General features: G+C 41.3%; 1 pseudogene; it reads left to right on the top strand.

Annotated features, from left to right (window-relative positions):
* Positions 1–4,587: 4,587 nt before the first annotated feature.
* LOC148121579 (tyrosine-protein phosphatase non-receptor type 11 pseudogene) lies at positions 4,588–6,614 on the top strand (annotated as a pseudogene).
* The last annotated feature ends 1,350 nt before the right edge of the window (positions 6,615–7,964 follow it).

Here is a 7,964-nt window from a genome sequence, read left to right on the forward strand (position 1 = left end):
TCAGCTGTAGGAGTTCTGTGGTAGAGTTTTTGGGGTCGCTTATGTACACTATCATATCGTCTGCAAATAACGAAAGTTTAACTTCATCCTTTCCAATTTGAATCCCCTTGATCCCCTTATTTTGTCTTATTGCTATTGATAGAACTTCAAGCACTATACTGAAGTGGTATGGAGAGAGTGGACAGCCTTGTCGTGTTCCTGATTTTAGTGGAATGGCTTTGAGTTTCTCTCCATTCAATTTGGTGTTAGCTGTCGGCTTGCTGTAAATAGCTTTTATTATATTTATGTATGATCCTTGTATCCCCAATCTCTCCAACACCTTTATCATAAATGGGTGTTGAATTTTGTCAAATGCTTTTTCAGCATCCAATGAAATGATCATATGTTTATTTTCTTTCAGTTTATTTATGTGATGGATTATATTGATAGATTTGCGTATGTTGAACCAGCCCTGCATATCTGGGATGAGTCCTATTTGATTATAATGGATGATTTTTCTAATGTGTTTCTTGGATTCGGTTTGCCATTATTTTATTGAGAATTTTTGCATTGATGTTCATGAGTGAGATTGGCCTGTAATTTTTCTTTCTTGGTTGTGTCTTTGTGTGGTTTTGGTATCAGAGTAAATGTAGCTTCATAAAAAGAGTTTGGCAATGACTCTTCTGTTTTTTATATTGTGAAATACATTAAGAAGTGTAGTTATTAGCTCTTCCTGGAAGTTCTTGTAGAATTCTGCCTTGAAACCATCTGGTCCTGGGCTTTTTTTTGGTAGGGAGATTTTTTGATAACAGCTTCTAATTCTTCACGACTGACAGGTCTATTTAGATTGTTCACCTGGTCTTGGTTCAAGTTTGGTATATGGTACTTATCTAAAAAAAAATGTCCGTTTCTTTTACATTTTCCAATTTTGTGGCATACAGGCTTTTGTAGTAAGATCTAATGATTCTCTGAATTTCCTCTGTGTCTGTGGTTACATCCCCCTTTTCATTTCTGACCTTATTAATTTCCATGTTCTCTCTCTGCCATTTGATTATTTTGGATAGGGGTTTGTCAATTTTGTTGATTTTCTCCAAACACCAACTTTTTGTTTCATTCATTCTTTGTATTGTTTTCTGTGTTTCTATTTTGTTGATTTCAGCCCTAATTCTGATTGTTTCCAGTCTTCTACTCCTTCTGGGTGAATCTGCTTCTTTTTTTCTAGAGCTTTCAGGTGTGCTGTTAAGTCTCCAATGTGTACTTTCTGCATTTTCTTTAATTGGGCACTTAGTGCTATGAACTTTCCTCTTAGCACTGCTTTCATAGTGTCCCATAGGTTTGGGTATGTTGTGTCTTTATTTTCATTAAATTCAAGGAAAACTTTAATTTCTTTCTTTATTTCTTCCTTGACCCAGGGGTGATTTAGTAGTTGACTGTTCAACTTTTTTGAACATGTTGTTTGTTGGCTTCCTGGGGGTAGCATTGTTGTTGAATTCTAACTTTAATCCATGGTGATCTGTCAAGGCACAGGTGGTTACTAATATTTTTTTGTATCTGTGGAAGTTTGCTTTGTTATCGAGTATGTGATCAATTTTCGAGAAGATTCCATGAGCTGTAGAGAAGAAGGTATATTCTTTCCTATTTGCATGGAATGTTCTATAGATTTCTGTTAAGTCCATTTGATTCAATATCTCCAATAATACTCTTATTTCTCTGTTAGGTTTCTGTCTAATTGACCTGTCCATTGGAGAGAGAGGTGTGTTGAAGTCTCCACTATTACTGTGTGTGGTTTGATGACTGCCTTGAGTTCTAGAAGTTTTTCTTTTACATAAGTGGGTGCCATTATATTAGGGGCATAGATATTCAGGATTGAAACTTCTTCCTGATGAATTGTTCCTGTTATGAGAATGAAATGTCCATCTCCATCTTTTCTGATTGATTTTAATTTGAAGTCTATTTTGCTAGATATTAGAATGGCCACACCAGCTTGTTTCTTAGGTCCATTTGCTTGGAAAACCTTTTCCCAATCCTTTACTCTGAGTAGGTATCTGTCTTTGTGGTTGAGTTGTGTTTCTTGTAAACAGCAGAATGTTGAATCCTGTTTTCATATCCAGTCTCTAAGTCTGTGCCTTTTTATAGGTGGATTGAGTCCATTGATATTAAGTGATATTAATGACCAGTGGTTGTTGACTCTGGTTATTTTTTGGGGGGCGGAGAGTAGTAGAGTGTATGTGTTTCCCTTCTTTGAGTTATGGTTTTGAAGGGTCACTAGATGTCTGAGTTATTGTAGGCAGTGTTGGGAATGTTGGATTCCTTGGATTGTGATTTTTCCTTCTAATACTTTCTGTAAGGCTGGATTTGTAGCTACGTATTTTTTAAATTTGTTTTTATCCTGGAATATTTTGTTTTCTCCATTGATAGTGAACGATAATTTGGCTGGGTATAGTAGTCTGGGCTTGCATCCATGGTCACTTTGTTTCTGCAGTACCTCTATCCAGGACCTTCTGGCTTTCATGGTTTCCATAGAGAAGTCTGGTGTAAATCTGATAGGTTTACCTTTATAAGTTACTTGACCATTTTCTTTACAGCTCTTAATATTCTTTCTTTAATCTGAATGCTTTGTGTTTTGATTATTATGTGGTGAGGGATTTTTTTTGATCTAGTCTATTCGGTGTTCTGTTTGCTTCTTGAACCTTCGTAGGAATATCGTTCTTTAGGTTGGGAAAGTTTTCTTCTATAATTTTCCTGAATATATTTTCTGTACCTTTGATCTGCAATTCTTCTCCTTCTTTTACCCGTATTATTCTTAGATTTGGTTTTTTTGATTATGTCCCAGATTTCCTGAATGTTTTGTGATGAGAATTTGTTGGATTTGCTGTTTTCTTTGGTCAGAGCGTTTATTTTCTCTATGGTGTCTTCATAATCTGAGATTCGTTCTTCTTTCTCTTGTATTCTATTGGTTATGCTTGTTTCTGAAGTCTCTGCTTGTTTACCTAGAGTTTCAATATCCAGCCGGCCCTCAGTTTTTGTTTTCTTCATTGCCTCCATTTCAGTTTTTAATTCTTGAACTGTTTCCATTACCTGTTTGATTGTTTTTTCTTGGTTTCCCAGAGTGTTGTTTATGGATTACTTAGTTCTTCAAACTTTTTGTTATATTTCTCTTCTAATTCTTTACTCGTTTCTTCAATCTTTTTGTTATACTTCTCTTCCATTTCTTTAAGTGAGTTATTCATACCCTGTTTAAGGGACTCTATTGCTTTCATAATGACACTGTATTCCACATCTTCCGGAATAGGGTGTTCAAGTCCTTCTGTAGTAAGATCGCTGGGATCTGGTGTTTTCATGTTGTTTTTCAGATTGTTGGAGGAATTCTTGCCTTAGCGTCTGCCCATTTCTTCCTTCAGATGCTCTCCAATGGCTCTTCCCTCTCCTGAGTCTTCTGCTACAGGATCAGTGTCCCTTGCTGGCCAGGAATCCCCCTGCTTGCAGTCCTACCTTGCTACAGGCAGGTATTAAAACAAAGGAACTCCCTCCTGCCTGGTTGCACTCACTGCCCCATCCAGGCAGCACCCACACTGGCTGGGTTGGAGGATTTTATGCCCCAAAGAAGGGAGGGAGGAAGGGAAGGGTTTCCTGGCTGAAAACGAGGATGGGGTAGGAGGAGAGAGGGCTTATCTGGGCGAAGCCACCCCTTCGGAATACCCTGGGAGATAAGGGTAGCCGGAAAATTGTGTGTTCCCTTACCAGGCTTCTGTGGCGGATCAGGAGCACACTTACCCCTCCATTATATCATCTGCTACAGGATCAGTGCCTCTTGCTGGCCAGAAATCTCCCTGCCTGCAGTCTTACCTTGCTGCAGGCAGGCTATTAAAACAAAGGAACTCCCTCCTGCCCAGTTGCACTCACCGCCCAGTCCTGGAGGTGCCCACACAGGCTGGGTTGGGGGATTTTATGCCCCAAAAAAGGGAGTGAGGAAGGGAAGGGGTTCCTGGCTGAAAGCGGGGATGGGGTAGGAGGAGAGAGGGCCTCTTGTTGGGTTTTTATGTATGGGTTGTATGTTTTCTTCCTATAACCAGAGATGTCAGTGTAAATATATGTTATTTGTAAATAATATTTCTATCATTGCCTTGTGTGTTGATTACAGTGTAAATGTTTTTGATATGCCCAAATTATATATAAATTCTATGGTTATTGTACGGGCAGGAACATTGCATAACTTGTTATAGTGAGGCCTACAAACTCTGTTTAAAGCTCCAAGACTGTTTGTTGCATAGCTTATGTAGAGAAGGACAGGGACAAAGAGACCAACCTGCTTTTGGGGATGACTGTTAGAGCGTGGCATGAGCCCTGCCCCATAGGATACCAGTTGTGCTGATGGACAAAACAAGACCATCTGTAGCTCTGGCTCCCACCTCTGCTCTGGCAGTCTGCCTAAGGTGGACACGGTGGTGAGACCAGAGCAGGAGCCAAAGCCCAGGACTGAAGGCAGAGTGAGCTTAGTGGGGCACAGCCAGTACTCGGGATCCAGGTCTGGTGAGGGATTGTGCATGCAGAGTGGGCCAGTTCTATCTGGACATGTGTTGACTTCTCAGCGGGGCTTTGCTTAGCCCCTCCAACACACATGTGACAGTGTCCCAAGGAGCCTGAGCAAGCAGCAGGTCTATGTGGAGCTGGAGCCAAGGGGAACATGGCATCTCAGAGAGGGTTTCACCCCAACATCACTCATGTGGAGGCTGAGAATCTCCTGCTAACCAGAAGTATTGATGGCAGCTTTTTGTCAAGACCTAGTAAGAGTAACCCTGGAGATTTTACTTTGTGTGTTAGAAGAAATGGAGCCATCAATCACATGGAAACTACTATGACCTCTATGGTGGGAAGAAGTTTGCCACCTTGGCTGAACTGCTCCAGTATTACATTGAACATCATGAGCAGCTAAAAGAAAAGAACGGAGATGTTGTTGAGCTCATGTACCCACTGAATTGTGCAGACCCAACCTCTGAAAGGTGGTTCCATGGTCACTTGTCTGGAAAAGAAGCAGAGAAACTGCTAATTGAAGAAGGGTAAGCATGGCAGCTTTCCTGTTTGAGGGAGCCAGAGATACCCTGGAGACTTCATTCTCTCTGTCCTCACTGGTGATGACAAACAGAAGAGCAAAGATGGTAAGTCCAAAGTGAACCACGTTATGATTTGATGTCAGGAACTGAAATACAATGTTGGTGGAGGAGAGTATTTTGACTCTTTGACAGACCTGGTGGAGTGTTACAAGAAGAACCCCATGGTGGCGACACTGGGCACAGTCCTGCAGCTCAAGCAGCCTCTCAACACAACTCATATTAATGCTGCTGAATTTGAAAGCAGGGTTTGAGAGCTAAGCAAGGTAGCTGAGACCACAGGTATGGTCAAACATGGCTTTTGGGAAGAATTAGAGACACTACAGAAACAGGAATATAAATTTCTCTATAGCCAAAAAGAAGGACGGAGACAAGAAAGTAAAAACAAAAATAGATACAAAAACATCCTGCCATTTGATCACAATAGGGTTGTTCTGCATGATGGTGATCCCAATGAGCCCGTTTCTGATTACATCAATGTGAACATCATCATGCCTGAATTTGAATTTGCCACAATTCAAAACCCAAAAAGAGCTACTTTGTCACGCAAGGCTGCCTGCAGAACACGGTGAATGATTTCTGGAGTATGGTGTTCCAGGAGAACTCTCGAGTCATCAGCATGACCACAAAGGAGGTGGAGAGAGGGGAGAGCAAATGTGTCAAGTACTGGCCTGATGAGTACGCACTCAAAGACTATGGGGTCATGCATGTTTGGAACATCAAAGAAAGTGCTACTCATAACTATACCCTAAGAGAACTCGAGCTCTCCAAGGTTGGACAAGGAAATACAGAGATGGCCTGACCATGGTGTGCCCAGTGACCCTGAAGGTGTTGCTGGACTTCCTGGAGGAGGTCCACCACAAGCAGGAGAGCATCATGGATGCAGGCCTTGTTGTAGTTCACTGCAATACTGGAATTGGCAGTACGGAAACATTCATTGTTATTGATATCCTTATTGACATCATTAGAGAGAAAGAAGTTGACCATGACATCTATGTTTCTAAAACCATTCAGATGCTGCGGTCGCAGAGGCCAGGAATGGTCCAGAAAGAGGCACAGTACCAGTTCATCTACATGACAGTCCAGCATTACATCCAGAGGCTGAAGTATAGGACCAAGGAGGAAAATAAAAGCAAATGGAAAGGACATGAATATATCAATAGTAAGAATTCCCTGGTGAACCAGACAACCAGTGACCTGAGCCTCGTGCCACATTGCACTAAAACACCACCCAGTGCAAAAGTGAGGGAGGTTCTGGGCTTGGAACATAGTTCATTACTATATCCCATGAGCATCAGAAGTTTCCCAAGAACCCTGTATGATTCTAAGAAGGATGATAACGACGACAGTGGGCATAGCTCCCAGAGAAGGGACAGTATCTCCAACAGGGTTTTTTATGAAGAGTTTCAGGCACTGGGAAGACGTGTTGACTGTATGGAATACTCCATAGGCAGCATCATGTCCAAGATTGATGCTGTGATTGTCAAGCTTAGGACCATGGAAAATGTGTATAAACAGTTGAGGTAGATGTTAAGTGCTATTCTGTTCTGGCAATTATATTCTCCATTTGCAGGACAAAGGATCCCTCTATAAACTGAACTAAGATAATCTCCTGGCCACTCATGACCAGCATAATTGATGTGAGCTGAGTTAACTTTTAAATGATGGTATGTACGTGACTTTTGACATACTGGTTTTACATTGTCCCATAGCCTTCCCTTCTATGTGAAAGTGGCAGTATCAGGGGAATGCAGAGCTTCGGTAAACACTATCCACAAGTACCAGAGAGAGACAATGGGCTAAATACAAGCACTAGTTTAACTGAAGAAACCATGTTAATGGAAATTGTAAAGAAGGACAATTATCTAAGTTTCACCTCAAAATTGTAAAAATTCCTTTGTTATTGCCTAATTCTTGTTGCTTCTTACTATAAGGATGAGTTCAGATACCAGTTTTTGCCACAGTCTTACAAGTCCATTTCTGGGTGTGGTCTCAAGGAGATTTATTTACTTTTTTTTACTTTTTATTTTTTTCTTGGAATAAAGTTTGCTTTTGGTTTATTAGACTTTGGTGTTTTTTGGTACAACCCCCATGAACCTAACATTTTGGGGACCCATACAGGAAGCACAAACCTTGTTCTGGGGGGCACCCCAGTCTCTGGTCTCTAGTAAACTTTATTATTATTGTTTTTACCAATTGGTAAGTTTCTGGCTTTATCTGGTATCTTGCGTCTAGACAATCTGGGGGCTCAAGAAGATCTAGTAGACATGCTTCTAATCTCAGAGCCTGAGGGAAATGGAGGATGTTCAAATTCCTCCTCTGGTCATTGGGTCATTTGGTTACAACCCTTTGGGACTGATAAGGGATCATGTAACCCAACATGCAGCAATGTCTTGTCAATTCTGTTTAATTGTCATGTTCTGTTTAATTGTCATATCATGTTGAAAATTGTCTACTGCAGACTCTTTTTGGTGACTGTTAGCAAATTAATGTCTACCCTGGGCTAAGGTTCCTCTGTGCCTAAGATCCTTTCAGGTCCTATGCTCCCACTTCCAGGATTTCAGGAATATAACAGTAGATTTTGTCAGCCTTCCCTGCCCTCTTTGCCTCAGGAATCCAGGCTTCAGTGGGCACCTGTCTGTGCTAGCACTGCTGTTATCCAGGGAGAGAACTGTCCCTCCCCTGCAGGTACTGTAGTCCCAGGCTGACTTGTCAAGGAGAAGCCAGGAGGACAGAGGCAAGCAGAGGCAACTGCAAGGCCAGGTACCAAGGATAGCCACTGTCGGCCACTTGTCCCAAAAAATAATTGGTTTTGGTCTCACAAAATGACACATGTTCCAAAGCTGCATAGCCGGAATCATGAGAGTGGAGTAGCAG

The sequence above is a fragment of the Myodes glareolus genome, chromosome 7 (assembly GCF_982192425.1).
Source record: "Myodes glareolus chromosome 7, mMyoGla1.1, whole genome shotgun sequence".
NCBI classification, from domain to species: Eukaryota; Metazoa; Chordata; class Mammalia; order Rodentia; family Cricetidae; genus Myodes; species Myodes glareolus.